General features: G+C 39.2%; 1 protein-coding gene across 1 annotated transcript in view; it reads right to left on the minus strand.

The window, feature by feature from the left end:
- The window catches only part of trip4 (thyroid hormone receptor interactor 4), a 135,440-nt gene that overhangs the window by 97,837 nt on the left and 17,654 nt on the right, over positions 1-19,949 (minus strand). The gene's annotated exons all lie outside the window — the stretch shown is intronic.

Consider the following 19,949-nt stretch of genomic DNA (forward strand, 5'->3'; position numbering starts at 1 on the left):
AAATTTTTATCATGTGACCTAGGCTACATTCGCACTGCAGGTAAATTCCGATGGTGGAGACCTCGTACTTTACTAAACACACATTACAGTGCACATCTGTGTGATGTCACGGACACGTTTCCTTCACACTGTAATGTGCCTATGTTTTAGTAATATGAACTAGAGGTTGAAATCTTTGGGCAACTAACGATTTGATAACAATCACGATTCAGAGGCTACAATTCGATTATAAATCAGTTATTGATGACACCCCCTCCCCCCAAGCTATCAGCTGCTTTTAATGTTTCCTACAATAGTTACAAAATTGTATAAAAAAGCCTCTCAGGCTTAAATAAACGACTACTTAAATATCAAGTTAACAGTTAAAAAAAGTATATAAAATACTTAATTCACCATTCTGTATCAGCAGCTTTAAACGACATTCAATTAATTTAATGTTGTGAATCAACCGTTAAAGTTGTTAAAATTGCTCCTGTTATTCCGTAATTTCCCTTCTGTCTACTTTTGACATGTGAAAGTTTTAAAACTGTTTTAAAGATAGATTCAAGTCAAGATTTTGCCAATTTAGGTGTACTATAGATAAAAAGTAAATCAGGTTCACTTGGAAGGTTCGCTACAACAGCCTTCCAGGGAAGTCTACTGCTTTAAAGTGCATGTGACACGAAAAAGCATGTTTATTTCATAATACACGCGGTATTTTATGTTCCTGAATGATATGGACCGCTTGGATGTATGTGGAAGCGAACGCTATATTTATTTAGTTTTTTGAATCCCGCGCCATGAAAATGAGTGACTTCCGGCTTCAGTCTTGCATTGAGGAGGAGGGCGCTGTGACGTGTACGGTAGAAGCCATCCTCTTTACTATACAGCGTACTGTTGTGTATGAGGATGAAGGATTCAGCTGATTTTGCGGATTAATACGTTTATTTTTCGCATCACGCCAGCCAAACGGCTGCAGAAAAACCATTCTGTATGAGGGAGAGGCGTATGCGCCTTTTTGGAGTTTCAAAAGGTTCCCATTCACCGTGGATATTGGCCAAAACAAGCCCGACTACAGTGGGACCATTGGACTTACGAGGAAGTGAGTAAACATCTTGTTTAGTATTATGTCAAATATTAATAAGCGGCATGGAAAATGAATGAATGAATGAATTAATCCAGCTATTACAAAGTAAACACTAGAAACTTTCTTTAAATAAAGGACTACTTACGTTTGATCACTGATAGGCATGTAAAAAGCTCTCCTCATGCACATTAGCACGTTAGCTGCACAACAACTGCAGCCACCCTCCGCCGGGGAACGAACTGTAAATTGCTCTCCGCCGGGCGGTTTGCCGATCCGCGAAGTCAATCGACAACTCAGTCATCATGTCAAATAATCCAGGCGAGTTATGTGTGATTTTCCGCTTCGAAGACTTTGAAACATCACTCGGTTCGGGTTAGCATGTCGGCTAGCTGTCACGCCTTTTGGTTTGTTTACATTCTCCGAAGCCGGGGAAGGGAAATGACATACAGTATGTCCGATTTAGGTGTCATAAAATATCGTTCGGGAGGTGCGACAGTAAAGGTGAAATCGACAGTTTTGACCATTATGGAGTAATTTTGCCATGTCGTCCTGAATAAATGCATTTTTATTATTTCATATTCCATTTAGCACAAGACTGTTATTTGTCATGACCATGCCGTTTATTTAGCAATTGGGGAAAATACTTGGATAAAAAGAATATCTTGTAAAAATATTGAAGTAAAGAGACAGAAACAATGACATTTTGCAGCTCTCTTCGTCGCGTTTTCCTCGTTGTGAATAGTTCCCCCTCGACGGGCTGACTGGTCCTTCTCAAGCCATTTATATAGCTATTGGGGATAAATACTTCGATAAAAAGAATATCCTGTAAAAATATTGGAGTAGAGAGACTGAAACAATGACGTTTTGCGGCTCTCTTCGTCGCGTTTTCCTCGTTCCGAATAATTCCCCCTCAATGGGCTGAATAGTAAAACCGATGAGCCCAGTCTACCGCTGAGGTCATCCACCTGTTGGGGACGCTAAAGCCCTATAATGGTAGGCGTGGCTAATCAGCAGATTAAAAGACTTATTTCTAGTCATCTGCGCTTTGCTAAATTGTTGTATATAGTCGAATCGTCTCAAAATATGATTCTAATTCACATAATAATGCCATTTAAGACTTTTTTTCTCATGTCGTATGCTCTTTAAGATGGCGGCTGTTTACTAACGCCGGCAAGTCTGTCATTCCGTATCTAGTTTTCAAAACACGTGCTGCTAATGCCGCCGAGTGTCATTTCCCATCTAGTTCTTATACATGTGATATCTACCATAGCATTATGTGGACAAAGTTTGTAGCGTCTGTTGGCAGCAGTCAGGTATTATTGTTTTTGTTTTTTTTTTTTAAATCTTGCGGCATGAGTTCTGCCAGAGCCGTGAGTTGAGCATTGTCATTACCCAGGTAATGACAAGCAAGATGTTTACTCTCGGTCCGTTCCTCATTACGTCCCGAAAACCACGCTGACTGTGTTTGACTTCCGCTTTACTTGACATATTTCAATAATCAGAATTTGGATGTTGGTGAATCGTTCTCGAATCTTCCACGGCCAAATTGCGAATAATCTAGGAATCGGAAATTTTGCACACCTCTAATATGAACAGTTACTACCAAAAATAATTAACAAACACTCCGAATTGGGCATCATGCTCTGCAGTGTAAACGTAGCCTTAAACTGTTTTCAGATATAATTTTATAGAACATTACCGGGTAACGCGACCATGAATCTGCTAGGTTTTTTTGGATTTCAGACAGAGAAAAGCACTGGTACTTTAACAGCTCGGAAACTGTATAGCCTAGAAGGACATGTAGCGGTAGGCTTGACATGCAGTGTGTGATTTGGGCATGATGCTAAACCAATTTTTTTTTTCATATTCTGCTGAAAAAAATTCATTTCCAGTACCAATCAGACCCATTCGTTTGGAAGATTCAAGACTGAACAACGGCATGTCCTCAATCACAATGCTTATTTAAAATAATAATAATATGATGAAAATATGCTATGAACACTCATACTGCTTTTGTTCAGCCAAAAAGTCCCACACCATACCATTCAAAAATGAAATGTCATCCTATCCCTAAACTCGGCGAACAGTTGCTGGATCTAGGTTGTAAATAAGTTACTTTACTGCTCGTCAAATGTTATTTCATTTTAGGATGAAGAAAAACGAGGATTGTAGTGCAGTGGAATGTGGTGACATGAAAGGTACGTCATCAACCCCTGCACTCTGAAGCTGAACATTAGCTGCCGCTATATATACAGTAGCCCGAGCCGTTAAAGTTCTAGCTAATGTCTATTTCAGCAGAGTCGGTAAATTGCATTGTCACTTCGCACGTACCAGGTAAATACCGGTACATTACCGGACCAGAAGGAACCAGGGAACTTGCAGTCTGCACAAAGTGCATGAAATTATACAGCCAAATAATAAGACAAAAAAAAAAAAAAAGTTCCTTTGAGTTGGCCATTTGAGTATGAATACTTCTAAAATACCCCTCTGATGTCTCACAGCAAACCATCTTTTCATAATACCAAAAAATAAAAAAGCATGTTGAAAGACTTCAATATGCACCTCCCATTGGCAAACTATTGTACTAATGTAAATGATACCCTTTAAACTTTGTGAGAAAACCAGTCTATCATACATGAAAAATACCTGTGAAAATTATTACGGCCTATGCTTGTGCAATTCTGTACATTCAACTCCAGGAATCTGCAGGATTTACAGTCCATTAATAGTCAAAGTGCAATTATAGTATGGAATGTTGAGCCCACATTCTGCTGCAATAGGTATTATAATCAATTGCATGTCTTCTTGCTTGCATAAAAATTCCACTCAGGGAAAAATTTGGTCAAAAGCCAGCCACAGATTAGCCCTTCAGCTAGCACTGGTGCTGACAGGTGCAGTAAAGCCATGTGGTTTCACAAAGAGGTTCACACAGACTTTCTTGCACAGCTCTGTTCTACTTTCCCAGCCATGTTTATGACTTCACCTCCTGCGGTGGCCCTCTGGCAAGGAGCAAACAAGACTGCCTGACAACAGGGTAAGCTTTTGAGTCTCAAATAGGTAACTGTGGGAACTTTCTTGGGGAGTGTGTTATCTCTTTCAGTCATTTACACATCTGTTTGCCAAGCGTTGAAAAGATGACAAAATTATGATGAAAAATTTCATACCAGGATGCTTTATATATGGCGGAAAACAGACAAGTCTGAAAAAGCAGTTTCTGCTCTTGCACCCCTCTTTAAAATATACTGCTGTATTTTAAGCCAAAAGAACTGTTGTGTTTGATAGAACAATATGTCTATATGCTGCAAACGCAGATTCATGGCGCATTAAGCCTCCGAAATATTTTTAATTTGTCCGTTATACCCTGGAAACCCCCGTTGACAGACGTCCCGCAACCGCTTTTGTTTCAACCCAGCCATAAAATGAAGGTAATTATAGGTATTATTCGAAACGTGCTATTTTTTAGCTTCGAATCATTAACTGATGTCCAATATTTCATAAAAAAAAAAAAAAAAAAAAAAAAACGCCTTGAAAAAAATTATTCACTCGCAGATTTTAAAGTTTAAAAAAAAATGACGTCACAATGAAAATAATGGTGTCTGTAAAAAAGTCACGGATATGTACCTCATTACTATCGCTTAATTGTATTTTTGTTACTGTCGAATTTTCTCCAATATGTTGAAAAACAAAAGTTAAAGTGGTAAATATATGAAAAAGAAAATCTCTACCACTCCTTGATGTCTGCGATTTCTGCATCGCGACCCTTGTTATATTACCATGTTTCACTCATAAAATCCCCAAAAAATCCAGCTGTGGCCATTCACAGCTTGACACTCAGTGATATATGCTACATTGAGTTTTTGGATCGAAGGAGTTTTTGGATCGAAACAAGGTAAGTACGCGATAATATCTTGTTGAAGTCATGGCGTCTTTAATTCTGCTCTTTCATGCTCTCACCTCAAGATCGGTTTCGCTGTTTGTTTATTTATTTATTTATTTATTTTTAAATGCCCTCCTTTTCAAAATTTTTCTTCCCCCAGAAAATTGAGATTTTAAGCTTTCCAATGATGTCTCACACATGCATATTGGACAATTTTGAAAGTTGGCCAAATTGGGGGTCTCAGAGGGTGACTTCAAGTCACCTGAGTGTTTTCCGCCATATATATAAAACCTAACTGCACAGCAGGTACAGTGGTTTCCTGTGCAACACATACTTACATACACAGCAAGGAGACAAATTACAATCTTGGCTTCCAAACGGTAACTTCAAAGAAAAAATGTGAACAGTCCACACAGGCAAACTAAACCCATTTTTTCTTTGCAGGAATGGATTAAAAGATCAATCACTAGTCAAAACAGAGCTGTCCGATTAATACAGTTAACAGAATAAGAAAAGTTAACAGCCAATTAATGTGATTTCTTTTTAGTGTCTATAGTAAGTATTTGTACATGATTCCAGGATCGTGTTTTGTGGGTGTTTGTGCTAATAAAGTACAATTCATCGGTGTTAGCGGCTAAAGCTAAATGTTGTTTACAAATAGAGCAAAATAAATAAATAAATAAATCTAAAAAATACCGAATCTCAAATGAGTCATGACAATATCAGAAATAAGACCAGGATATACACTGGCGATGCCTTCGATCAATGCAGACAACTGAAAACGAAGAAAAAATTGACGACAAATCCCAAATATCTCCCTATTATTTCTCCTCGACAGGTAGTACTTTTTAGTTTTCCAATATTACTTTAAAAGGATACGCCAGAAAATCTGCCATGGCCAATCACCATTTTAAACAATCACTTTTGGCAGAAAAAACAATTTAAAGTAAACAGCATTGTTCAAGTAGTTAAGCTGAATTGCATTTTTTGTTGCAGACACTACAGGATTTTCAGTAGAAAGGAGATGATGTTGCATAGAAATCAATATTCTCTCTCACAGACCGAGTCTGCAAAAGCATTTGATAGCATATTTGCCCATTGGAGCCTAGCAAGAGCTTCTGCCTGATATCGTTCAATACAATTCCCAAATATGATAACATAAGAGAACATCAGGAAATGTTTGAAGCACAGGGTTAGAAAATAGGACAGTTTTAAAAATAATTAGATCTCCGAATGAAGTTATTGGATAGCAGTATATGATAGTTAACTACAGTGGGGCAAATAAGTCCTTAGTCAACCACCAATTGTGCAAGTTCACCTACTTGAAAAGATTAGAGAGGCCTATAAGTGTCAACATGGGTAAACCTCAACCATGAGAGACAGAATTTGGAAAAAAAAAAAGAATCACATTTTTCTATTTTTAAATAATTTATTTCCAAATTAGAGTGGAAAATAAGTATTTGGTCACCTACAAACAAGCAAGATTTCTGGCTGTCAAACTTCTTCTATCGAGGTCTAACGAGGCTCTACTCGTTACCTGTATTAATGGCACCTGTTTTAACTCATTATCGGTATAAAAGACACCTGTCCACAACCTCAATCAGTCACACTCCAAACTCCACTATGGCCAGGACCAAAGAGCTGTCAAAGGACACCAGAGACAAAATTGTAGACCTGCACCAGGCTGGGAAGACTGAATTTGCAATAGGTTAAACGCTTGGTGTAAAGAAATCAACTGTGGGAGCAATTATTAGAAAATGGAAGACATACAAGACCACTGATAATCTCCCTCGATTTGGAGCTCCATGCAAGATCTCACCCCATGGCGTCAAAATGATAACAAGAACTGTGAGCAAAAATCGCAGAACCACAAGGGGGGACCTAGTGAATGACCTACAGAGAGCTGGGACCACAGTACGAAATGCTACTATCAGTAACACAATGCGCCGCCAGGGACTCAAATCCTGCACTGCCAGACGTGTCCCCCTGCTGAAGCCAGTACACATCCAGGCCCGTCTGCAGTTCACTAGAGAGCATTTGGATTATCCAGAAGAGGACTGGAAGAATGTGTTATGGTCAGATGAAACCAAAATAGAACTTTTTGGTAGAAACACTGGTTCTCGTGTTTGGAAGAGAAAGAATACTGAATTGCATCCGAAGAACACCATACTCACTGTGAAGCATGGGGGTGGAAATATCATGCTTTGGGGCTGTTTTTCTGCAAAGGGACCAGGACGACTGATCTGTGTAAAGGAAAGAATGAATGGGGCCATGTATCGAGAGATTTTGAGTGAAAATCTCCTTCCATCAGCAAGGGCATTGAAGATGAGACGTGGCTGGGTCTTTCAGCATGACAATGATCCCAAACACACAGCCAGGGCAACAAAGGAGTGGCTTCGTAAGCAGCATTTCAAGGCCCTGGAGTGGCCTAGCCAGTCTCCAGATCTCAACCCCATAGAAAATCTGTGGAGGGAGTTGAAAGTCCGTGTTGCCCAACGATAGTCCCAAAACATCACTGCTCTACAGGAGATCTGCATGGAGGAATGGGCCGAAATACTAGCAACAGTGTGTTAAAAGCTTGTGAAGAGTTACAGAAAACGTTTGGCCTCCGTTAATGCCAACAAAGGGTACATAACAAAGTATTGAGATGAACTTTTGGTATTGACCAAATACTTATTTTCAGCCAAGATTTGCAAATAAATTCTTTAAAAATCAAACAATGTGATTTTCTGTTTTTTTCCCCCACATTCTATCACTCATGGTTGAGGTTTACGCATGTTGACAATTACAGTCCTCTCTAATATTTTCAAGTGGGAGAATTTGCACAATTAGTGGTTGACTAAATACTTATTTGCCCACTGTATGTAAATACAGTACCTAAAAATAACCACCCAAATTTGTATATCCAGGAATATTTCCACTGATAACAGGACAATGTAAAGACAATGTTAAACAAAATGTGCATGGAAACATAATCTTGTAAAGGTGTGGCATGGAAAATCCTACTTGTATTATTAATAGTTTTGGCAAGTTATGCACCAATGCTATTTTGATGCACAAAGATACGGGACTGTACTGTATCTTTCACAGGTGAAACATGTTGAGCTGACTGAAGAATCTTGCTGGTTTGAGCATTAGCAGATCATATGCAAAATTCAGAACAGAACCTTACTGTCATACCCCTTTCCCACTGGCCCAAAAACCCATGTCAACCCACTAACAATCGGCTTTTGGTGGCAGTGGGAATGGTGCAGCGACCCGCATCGACCCGTGTCAATCAACCCGCCAAGCGACCCGCGTAAAATCACCTCGGCTCTGATCGTCATGCAGTGTGAAAGCAAAACCCCGGGTCAACAGTCGACACCCTAATCTACGTGGTGACGTAGGCTCTTACGTGATGCGTCATAACAACGTTCCAGTCGCCTCCCATTTAACACTCCCCACAACTGTAGTTACGTTGATGCGTATACGTCGATCAAACCATAATTCACGTCGCCTACGTTGCCTCAGCACAAGCAGAGTGTTGATCCTTTGCTGCATTTCGACCATTTTGAGGGCAGTAAAAAGGATGAAAACAGAACACAAACGGAAAGGAGGCTTCCATGGTGCTCTGCATTGTTTACTTCCTTGAACTGAATGAATTCGGTCGCACTTTTCGAAGCGCATCTTAGCGTGGTGACGTCACGTAACCTTACGCACGGCTGAGGAGGGGTGGGGGGGTGGGGGGTTAGACGGGTGAGAAAAAAAAAAAAAAAAAGTGCTTTTTTTTTGTCAATGGGAAAGGTGCCAAATGCCAATTGTTAGTGGGTTGCATCGGCTTGGAAAAAACACACGTTGACCCACTAGTTTCAGTGGGAAAGGGGCATTAGTAGTTTTTCACTTTTATCCCAGACAATTGTTTTAGGTTGTTTTATTTACCTGACATGTTCCGCCTTCATCAGAGAGCGAGTCTTCTTACCAGCTTCATCCAGCATCTGCACAAGGTCTTAAGCTTTTGTTCTGTTGCTGATTTGCACATTTCAGACCGAAACTCGTTCATCTGTGTGACCGAGAGCCTGTCTCCCTTCTGAGTGGTGTGATGGCTAAACATTTTCATGATGTTTATACTTGTGTATAATTTTTTGAACAGATGAACGTGGCACCTTCAAGCATTTGGAAATTTCACCCAAGGATGAGCCAGACTTGTGAAGCTTCACGATTCTCTGATTTCCTGGCTGATTTATATTGATTTCCCCATGAGTTTTTGAGGTGCGGCCTTAAATACATCCCCAGGTGTGCCATCAATTAAATCCCGTAATATCAGTTAACCTATTAGGAACCTTCAAAGCACTGATCACATTATCTGGACTTCCATACATTCTTTAAAGAGTACTTTTTGTGTATGTGAACTTTTGATCTCGAAGAAAATAAAATTAAAGCCCTTTCTCATGTTATTTTGCAGCACCTATTGTTAGAAATAAATGTAAGAAAGCACAAAAAATACACTGTAGTGAAGATTTTTTCACATTAAATGACTTTTTTTTTTTTAAACATGAAGGGCATATAAAGCTCTACATTGATACATGTTCAGTCCTGACTACCATTATTACTGCCATCTTTCAAGTCAAACAAGCTGCTAAATGTACTATGCTTGTACTTTTGATCCAATGAACAGTATTTAGAAAAAGAAGCATTTTTTTTTTTTTTTTTAGATTTAAGCAGAACAAAAAGCCAAAGCTGTACATAAAATGAAAACTGTGTCACAGCCAATTACCCAGACAGCAGAAACTGACATTCAGTGAAGTGGACTAAGGACAGCAGTGAAATTCTGAACAGTGAAGCAGACCATTTTCATCAGCCAGATGCTTCTATGCATTTTTCATGCTGTCGGAAAATTGTGACAGAGGTTTGCTTAGTTATCATCCAGTGCCTGGAGACGATAGGCTGAATGCATTCTACACACAACTGCGGAATCGCATGATGTTTGACCTCTCTGCTATGGCAAACTGCCCAGTAAGGAGAAGAGAGGAATGTGAGGGAGGGGGAGTGTTCGTGTGCAATTGTGGTTGTGTGTAGAGTGAGAAAATATGAATGTGTGTATAGAAGATAAATTGAATGCTCCGCTAAAGGAAATTTACTCCACAGTACTGGCACGAAACCCATACTATTGGATGAAAAAAATCAGGGAGATTTGAACAAATTATTTGCACCATGTTAGAAAAACAAAGGAGTATTAAAAAAAAAATCTGAGCAACTTTTAGTTTCTTTGGAATATATCCAACATCAGAGTTGTCTTTGTGTGTGCGCATGTGTGGCCTGCTGGCAGGAAGGCTTTCAGCATATAAATATCGCATTACCACACAAGAAATACAGGCATCAGACTGAGCTCCCAACCAGCCTAACAAGCAATGAAGCTCTGTCTCAGAGGTCAGAGGCAGCGCTTGCACAAATGGAATTCAACAGAAAGCACAATTCTGTTGGTGATAAGTGGCTGAGCTTGTAGCTATGTGATATGTATGGTACATAAGCCTATGGTTTTACCGATGTGTCGTGAGTGTGAATACAGTAGGATGAAATATACATGCATAAATAATCTACAGAAGGACCACTTTGAAATAAATGTCCATTCAATTTATGCAAAGAAGCATATCAGCAGATCCTTATTACATCTATGACTGTCATTATTCTATCACTTTATCTATATTTACTTTGTGTCTATATTCCAATATATGCGGAAAAACACATCCCAAAACCCTGAGGTTAGGAGACTTACTGTGTTTGCTGCAATACAGTAACAATTATGTGTTGATGACATCATGGTTCCGAAACCAAACACGCCTTAATGGAGGATATAACTGAACAAAAGTTAAATACAAGTATAATATTTATTTATAAAAAAAGAAAAAGCATAAAAAACAGCTATTGTCACGTTTGATAGTAGATCTATTCAGCTCCCATCAAGATGTGTCCAGACATGGTGTAAAACAAAAGGTATTTCAGATGTTTAAACATCTAAAGGTTGCTTTTTCTTGGTCTCCTGTGAAAGAGCTCTGCCATTTTGCAAGGGCTTCGAACTGGTTCGGTAAATGTAGACAATGGCTATGCATAATTCCTTTTAATAGTTGAGCCTTCATCGGAGACCTCCACACTTCCTTAGCTGAGACAAAGCACTCTTGCATGATCTCACACAACCGGAAAAAAAAAAAAAAAAAAAAAAAAATCGAAATGTACCAAATGTGCGCCAATGTTTATTTATTGGCTGGAGCAAAATAGCGCGTCCCATTATCATACATAAATATAATTTAGATCTAATTTATTAACAGTAGACATGTGCCCGTTAGAATCTTCAATTTAAAGTCCATACTCATCAATGAAACGGGCTGGTGTCCATTACACACAAACAAGGCTTTTAGGATAGTATCCATTTCGATATTTTTAAGCAAAGAGTGTGTACTTTACTCCGAAGGTCAAAAAATAAAAATAAAAAATTGAGTAGAGTATATGACATTTTTTTCATAATGCTCAGCACGCCTTTTTCATTAAACACAACAAAAATATACATTCGTGCATGAAAAATTACTTTGTATATTTATTTTATATAATGGTCCTTCAAACCTATGCTACTTTCGGAAGCCTTATTAAATTGTGCAATTCACCATTAATATCTGTGATTTAAAGTGCCGGGATGTGGCAGCCATTTTTCATTCACACGACAGCAGACAGGAAAAATAGCCACAAAAATGTGGAAGATTTTGTGAAAGTGAACAACAGAATGTCTTTATCACTATCATTTACAGTATTGTATTTGTAGTCTAAAGAGCACACATGCAAGTTGTGTAAAGGCCGAGTTAAGCCTGAGTTATACTCCCGCGTTGCGGTGACGGCGCAGCGCCTACGGCGTCATTCGACATTCGATAGTTTTGCGGGGGGGAACGCGTTGCTCTGTAATTCACCGCCAAGCCACCAGAGGGGTGTGGCGTTATGTTTGTACAGTTTTGGGGCATGCTTGTTGACTGCCGCTAGTCGGAGAAAAAATAAACAATGCAAGATGGAACTCTTGAAAGTAAATATTCTGCTCATCAACACTGAATAAATATTGACATACAAATGTTGAGGGGCAGGCTACGCAGAAGACTGTTTTGAGGCGGTCTGGCCGACTTTTGAGTTTTAGACTCGGGTGGAGAAAGCTAGCTGTGGCGGCTAGCTTCAAACTGGCGTCGAGCACTGCGTTCAGTCTGCAAAGCCCTCCAGCCCAATTTGTTTGCCGTGTCCTACAACCAGCCAGTGGGAAGCCATAGCAGATTTCTGGCGTCTATTGAACTTCCCATACTGCGTTGGGAGCCTTGATTTTAACGTTATCATAAAAAGCACCGAGGCACTCTCAATCAGTGATGATGTATCGTGTGTGAACTGTCTGTTATTGAAAATTAAAGATCAAAACAACTCTTTTGACACCAAATCTGTGCTTTATTCTTCATATACTTGAAGTGTGACACGAAAGTCACAGACTCACAGCAAACACATGTACACAATAAATGATGAAGTGCACCAACCAAAAATACGACGTAACGTGATAAAAAGTTGGCAGTTTTTGGCCGACTGGGTCACCACTTCGTGTGGCCACTCGATTCCGAACACACGTCTCGGTGGTTCTTCCATTTATTTATTTATTTTCAATCGCCGACCTTGCCATTTGGCAATCACAATAATGTCGTGACGAGACTTGCTCTTCGATGATACTCCCGTCGGCTTGGTCCATTTTTGCGTGTAGAAAATAATGTTTGATTCTATTCTACAATGGCAGTGATTTCGCGCTAAACCGGAAACAACAGTCTGAGCGGACCAATCACAGTCCGTTTCTGCCACGTCATACGCGTCTACGCGACGCGAAGGTTAGAAAATTCGAGAGGTGCGCATCAGGCTACGGCGCAGGGTCGTAACTCGGGTCTTCCTTGACGGCGTCTTCTGCGTCGCCTGCCCCACAACATTTGTATGTTCAATATTTATTCAGTGTTGATGAGCAGAATATTTACTTTCAAGAGTTCCATCTTGCATTATTTTTTCTCCGACTAGCGGAAGTCAACAAGCATGCCCCAAAACCGTACAAACATAACGCCACACCCCTCTTGTGGCTTGGCGGTGAATTACAGAGCAACACGTTCCCTCACCGCAGAACTATCGAATGTCGAATGACGCCGTAGTCGCTGCGCCGTCACCGCAACGTGGGAGTATAACTCAGGCTTAACACACATGGTTGCTATGAAGGCTTTTGTCCTTACAGTTATGTATGTTTGTCTTAACTGTTATGCAAGAAGCATATTTCAGTTGGCAGGCACCGCTTGCTAGGTCATTTGAACTGAGGCAACATTTAAGTCAGGATAAGTTAAACAACTTTGAAACAGTGTTGCTTTCGTCAACAATGACTATAACGGAAATATTTTGTCTACGAACCTTTTTTATAATGACGATGACGAGCTAAAAATGTGTTTTGAGAGACTTAAAACATAACGAGCCTAATGCCAGTTTTGGTCTGACGACAATGAGACGAAAATGCGCAATAGTTTCCGTCATATGTGACATTATATGTGTGGTTAGCCTGCATCATAGCAGTGTTTGTCACTTTTGTGACATACTGCGCTTTGTTGTTAGATATTTAACTAAAACTAACCCATGAATTATAAATTTTATTTTAGTTCATCTACACTGTTAATCAAAATATTTCCTTAGATTCTACCATTCACCATCTTTTTATAGAGTCATAAAAATTATGCCTTAAAGTGAATTTATGTTTTGCTGGGACATGTATGAACCTTTGATGATAAAGGACAAATGTGACATTTGGCAAACAGCAGGTAGTAAAGCTATGCATCAGGTGTGTGCCTACCTGATAAGAAAACACTGCTACTCCACAGCCCTGCTCCAAACAATTGAGGTTAATAAAATATTGTAATTAGGGATGTCTGGATCTGATATTTTTGCACCAGAGTCAAAGTCACCTGATTTTGAGAATTTACTGTCCTGAGCAGATACTGGAAAAAAAAGGGTTTTTGTTTGTTTTTATTTGAACAAAATGTGTTACAGGACTGTACTTTCTACAGTACTTTCACTTTTTCCAGGACTGTTGCTGAGTATAAAACGTACCGTACATATTTTTGTATTTTTGGGCAATGCTATTGTATTTCTGGATTATTTTCTTACTTTTTAGGCCTTAAGTAAAAAAAAATTAGGGCTGCCAAAATTATCGCGTTAACGGGCGTTAATTTTTTTAATTGATCACGTTAAAATATTTGACGCAATTAACGCAGATGCCCCGCTCAGACAGATTTAAATGACAGTACAGTGAAACGCTCACTTGTTTTGCTTTATGGAGTTTTGCCGCCCTCTGCTGGCGCTTGGGTGCGACTGATTTTATAGGCTTCAGCACCCATGAGCATTGTGTAAGTATTTATTGACATCAACAATGGCGGGCTACTAGTTTATTTTTTTATTTAAAATTTTACAAATTTTATTAAAACGAAAACATTAAGAGGGGTTTTAATATAAAATTTCTATAACTTGTACTAACATTTTTCTTTTAAGGACTACAAGTCTTTCTATCCATGGATCGCTTTAACAGAATGCTAATAATGTTAATGCCATCTTGTTGATTTATTGTTATATATACAAATACAGTCCTTATGTACCGCATGTTGAATGTATATATCCATCTTGTGTCTTATGTTTCCATTCCAACAATAATTTACAAAAAATATGGCATATTTTATGATGGTTTGAATTGCGATTAATTGCGATTAATTACGATTAATTAATTTTTAAGCTGTAATTAACTCGATTAAAAATTTTAATCGTTTGACAGCCCTAAAAAAATATATATATATATATTACAGTATTTTTCGGACTATAAGTCTGGCAGTGCGACTTATATTCCGTAGCGATTAATGTGTGAAATTATTAACACATTATTATATCATTTCACATGTTCTTTTGGTGTTTTGGAGTGACACTGATGGTTTGGTAAACTTGTTAGCATGTTCCTTACGCTATTGTTATCTGAATAACTCTTAATAGCCATGTTACGTTAACATTTCGGCCACGTTCGTATTTCGTAGTTCATGCATCATGCAACGTTATCATACAGTACACTTATTCAGCATGTTGTTCTCTATTGTATTTTTATTTTAAACTGCCATTCAAGACGACATATCTGTTGTATGTGTTGGATTTTATCAAGTACATTTCCACCAAAAATGCGATTTATACTCAGGTGCAACTTATAGTCCGAAAAATATGGTAATTAGGCCTCAACGATATTGGAAAAAAAATATTATTGCAGTATATATTGCCAAGGCTCCACAGTTACTTTCTGCATTGGTTGCACTGATGCCCAACTTTTTTCTTAAGGTGCACCAGCACAAAATGTAGGCGCACCCATATTTTTCATTGCATCACCTTTAACGTCATACTTTTAATCACTCTGCATAACATTCATATATTTCATTCAGCTTCTTAACCGCTTATCCTCACAAGGGTTGCGGGGGTGCTGGAGCCTATCACAGCTGACTCCCGGCAGAAGGCGGGGTACACTCTGAACAGGTTTCTAGTCAGTTGCAGAGCACATATTGACACGCAACCATTTGTGCACACACTCAGACCTATGGATAATTTGAACTGTTCAATCAGCATACCATGCACATTTTTTGGGGGATCTGGCTGAAACCCGGAAAAAAAAACATGCAGTCACGGGAAGAACATGCAAAATCCACACAGGAAGGCGGGAGCCGGGATTGAACCCACGATCCCTGAACTAATGAAGAGTAAGCAGAAAAATGCTTGTTCTTATTAAATACTTCATTCAGTGAGTCCACTCAAATGTAATCACGTTTTGACGCTCAAACTGCCGAGAACAGCTTCTCACTTACACAATGAATGAGCTGCTACAGCACACTTAACGGTGATGAACACAGTTGTGCCTTTGATCATAGAGCGGGGGTCAGTAACCCGCGGCTCTGGAGTGGTACCCTAGTAGCTCACTGGAGCTTTTTCAAGAATGTTTCAAAATGGAAAAAGATGGGGGAAGTACATACATTTTTAGTTTTAATATGGTTTGTGCAGGAGGAAAAACATGGTACAAAAATTCTTCTAATTTATTAATAATGTACGGTAATGAAGTTTAATATTGATCCATATATAAGGCACATCAGATTGTAAGGTGAACTGTTGGCTTTTGAGAAATTGAAGGCTTTCAGGTGGGTCTTATATTGCGGAAAATACGGTAATCATGAAGGCTGTATTTGTAGCCAATTTAGTCATTTTGAGAGTAAGCTAATATAGATACATACAGCATGTGTTGCCTTCATAAGGCTTTTAATTTTTTGCGGGTCAAGACATATTTTTTGTTTTATTTTGTTCCAATATTGCTCTTTCAATATTTTGGGTTGTCGCACCAGTCATAAAGCTACCGAGAGGAGTCTGGCCATATCAAAGCTACAAACCTGTCAATCATCGTTAACTAGTACCAAACGCCAGCTCCACTGGTGACCAAGAAAGTCTCACTGCTTCGCAGGAGGGAGGGTGAGAGGCTATACGAGCATGAAGTACAAAAACAACTATATATATATTTTTAAATTAAAAACCCTATCCCTTTCCCCTGATTCTGACCCTTTGAAAAATAGCGTGATCGGCCCGATTTCCGACCATGTAATAGGATCGGGACATCCCTATTTGTTAGCTTTAAAGTATTAAGGATTCAGCAAAAAAAAAAAAAAATACAATTAATTGCAGACTGGAGACTTTCATATTCATGTACAAATTTCAACTTGAGCAAATTAGTATTGCTATTTGATAGCGATGTATCGTACAACTATGATCACACTGACAAAGACCATGTTAGACTCTTGCCCTGTTCGACATTCAATAAAATCAATGCAGAATTTAACAGTGACTGGATTTGCTCTTGGCATGCTTGTCCAAGAGATTAGACCCCTTTGACTTGCATTCACTGATACATGTAGCTCGCCAGCTGGTAATACATTCCTTGGAAGCCGGGAAGAAAATCAGATCCTTATTAGGAGTGTGGATTGATCCAATCAATTTTTTCACTGCGGGAGTCAGTAGAAAGTGCTATTTAGGCACTGTATGGGGTGTGTTGCACCTTTGCTTGTGCAGGGAATCATTTTGACAACCAAGAACACACCAACTTCCACTTTCTCATATGGACCTTTTGCAGGCATGTCGGATACACATATTCACTGAGAGCACAGAGAGACACCGAGCACATACTAGTATCATAATGGCTAGCCAATTACCAGTTGGAAGGGGGGCCGGGGATCTAGGCAAAGAGATTACTGGGAGAATAGATCAATACACCAGTCAGTTTCTAATGAGGGAAAGAATAGGTCCAAGAGTGCGCCAAGTTTGCCGGGGGTGTCCCCCCCCCCCCCCGTCAAAATATATGCACTTTGGTTTAGGGCTGTCCCAAACGACTAATTTTCTCCCGATTAGTCAGCCGACTATTTTTACGATTAGTCGACTAATCTTATAAATTTTTTGAATTTTTTTTTTTTACTAATTTAGCAATGAAATTTTTTTTTATGCTTGTCAATTCACAACAACATTTTGGAACACTTAAATTCTTGATTAAAGTACATATAAACAAATAAATAACAATTATAAATCACAAATAAACAATGAGTTCAAATGCTGATAGAATTAACTTGTGCAAAAGAATGGAATGTAAACAGATTCAGAACACTGACTTCACCTTTCCAAAATGATTCAAAACAATTCTTAAAAAAATACCTAGCATTAATATTATAGTATACTGTAGTACTATATATAATAGTATTATAATTATTCATTGCCAATCAGAATTTTCATAAAGGGTGTCATTTTAAAGGTATTCTTAGTGTAGAATGTGAAGGATGTGAGATTAACGCAAGAAATCGTTATTTACGTATATGACGAACATTACATGCTTTTATTTTGAAATGTTCACCGGAAGTACGTTCGCTAAACCGCTAATTTAAGCTTTACACTCCGCAAAAAAGCACTTTTTGTCATTGCATGTGTTGTCAGGGATAGATTTTTTTTTCCTTTTGCAAATGCTGTTAACCAGCGATTTTTCATGTTTGAAGTGTCACCTTTTAACTGCAAGTTTTGGAGAAGGCTGCCTGTTTTATAGCCGGCTAAAGTAGGTCGTCTTTTTTCCCCCCATTCACCTCAAAGTAGCAATGCTAACATATATAGAGTTTAATATAGATGTGTTTTCCTATTTTGTATGTCTGAACTTTAATTCTACAGCGTGTTGATGAGAGAAAACCATCAGCACGCATGCACAAATGCACGCACGCACACACGCGCGCATGTGCGCAGCGATAAAACGCAACCATGAAAATGACCGCCCTCATTTTTATTTACCACGCGATAAATGGACTTATTGCATATCGCGACAGGCTTAGCAACTTCAATAAAACATGTCATTAGTTAGTTAGACGGACTTACAATGTCCTGTCGTTATCATTCACGGCCGACGTGCAGCCAAGCTTGGCATTGAAGAGACAGGACACAACAGTGTACCCTCCTTTGTTTCTTTAAAAATAAGTCAATGTTTTGGACTCTGGTGCGCTTTTTTGGCTTTGTGCCGCTTTCCCCGCTTGCATACCAAGCGTGCGACATTCTGAACTTTCCACGCATATATTTTTTTAAACCTTCATTAGCCGTCGACGGGATGTTGTGCTCATCGACGGATTTACGTCATCGATGACGTCGACCATGTCGACTAGTCGGGACAGCTCTACTTTGGTTCTTTGCCCAACAACGACAAGAGGGGTGTCTGTGGTGTCATTAGATTGACATCACTGAAGTATTACAGCATTTTAAGTATTTTGGGATTTGATGTTGCTCCATGGTAAACTCATACCACCATATTCCACTTTCTCTAAATGGCTCATATAGCATTAGAAACCGCTTTAGTCTAGTCTGAAAAATAATGGCTGTGAGTCCTTCAGACCTCCTTTTCAACAACCTACAGCTGCCAGAAATGGCCTGTAAATCCTACACTTCACCCTTTCCCCTAGCCAAGGAGCACTAATATGTGCTCCTATGCATTTCACTCACATGTCAACTTAAATGAATGTGTTCACACTAAATGCTGTGTTAACCAGCAAATAGTCTCTGGCCCACCCTATTGAACATGGCAATGACTAAACAGACCAACTGTTCAGAGCCATCGTTACACTTTTGGCACTGTTGTTCCTCTGTTTTTTCCCCTACATCTGCCTCTTTTTCAGTGAGGCCTTGTGTGGGGTGGGGGTGTTATTTATGGCTTCTGTGTGCAAGTGGACACACACACAAGCGCGCGCACGCACACACACCCTTTCACAGGATGAAAGGGCAGTCACACAGCCTGCAAACATGATTTTACAGCCCTGGGTGGAATGAGTGGTGGAGGAGAGAATGAGGCCAGAGTACAAAAGGGGAAAGCCCTGAAATAAACAGATCCCAGTAGTCAGAATGCAAATCATGTAGGAACACTCAATGTTTTTTCTTTCCTCCTACACTTCTGACTCGGTAGAGATATGCAAGCATACGTGATATGAATGGTACGACTGTTATTCCCACAGCAGTGTAAGTATCATGACTTTGTATGAGGGAAGGACTCACTGTACAGTGTGATGGATGCTATACTTTCCCTTTTCAGTATGAGTTTGAAACAAGTGTTAGTTTCAGATTAACCCATTATTACAGCTGTTAACAATAACGACAAATGAGCAATTGGCCTTGAAGGCACGAGATGGCCTGATGGTGGAATATAACGATATTTTCAAGAGTCTCTGTGCACTTTGTGTCAGTCTTGATTTTTATTTCTGCTCTCATACTTGAAATCATAAAAAGCATGGCAAGTGCCGCAAAGCAAATTGGTTTTCCTACTCCTCAGAGGATTTAAATGACTCACAAGATGAGCCTTTTCACTTCTTACTATTTTGCACAGAATACATTTTTGGCTATGAATTGCAAATGCAACACCAT

Source organism: Corythoichthys intestinalis, chromosome 1 (genome assembly GCF_030265065.1).
Source record: "Corythoichthys intestinalis isolate RoL2023-P3 chromosome 1, ASM3026506v1, whole genome shotgun sequence".
NCBI lineage: Eukaryota > Metazoa > Chordata > Actinopteri > Syngnathiformes > Syngnathidae > Corythoichthys > Corythoichthys intestinalis.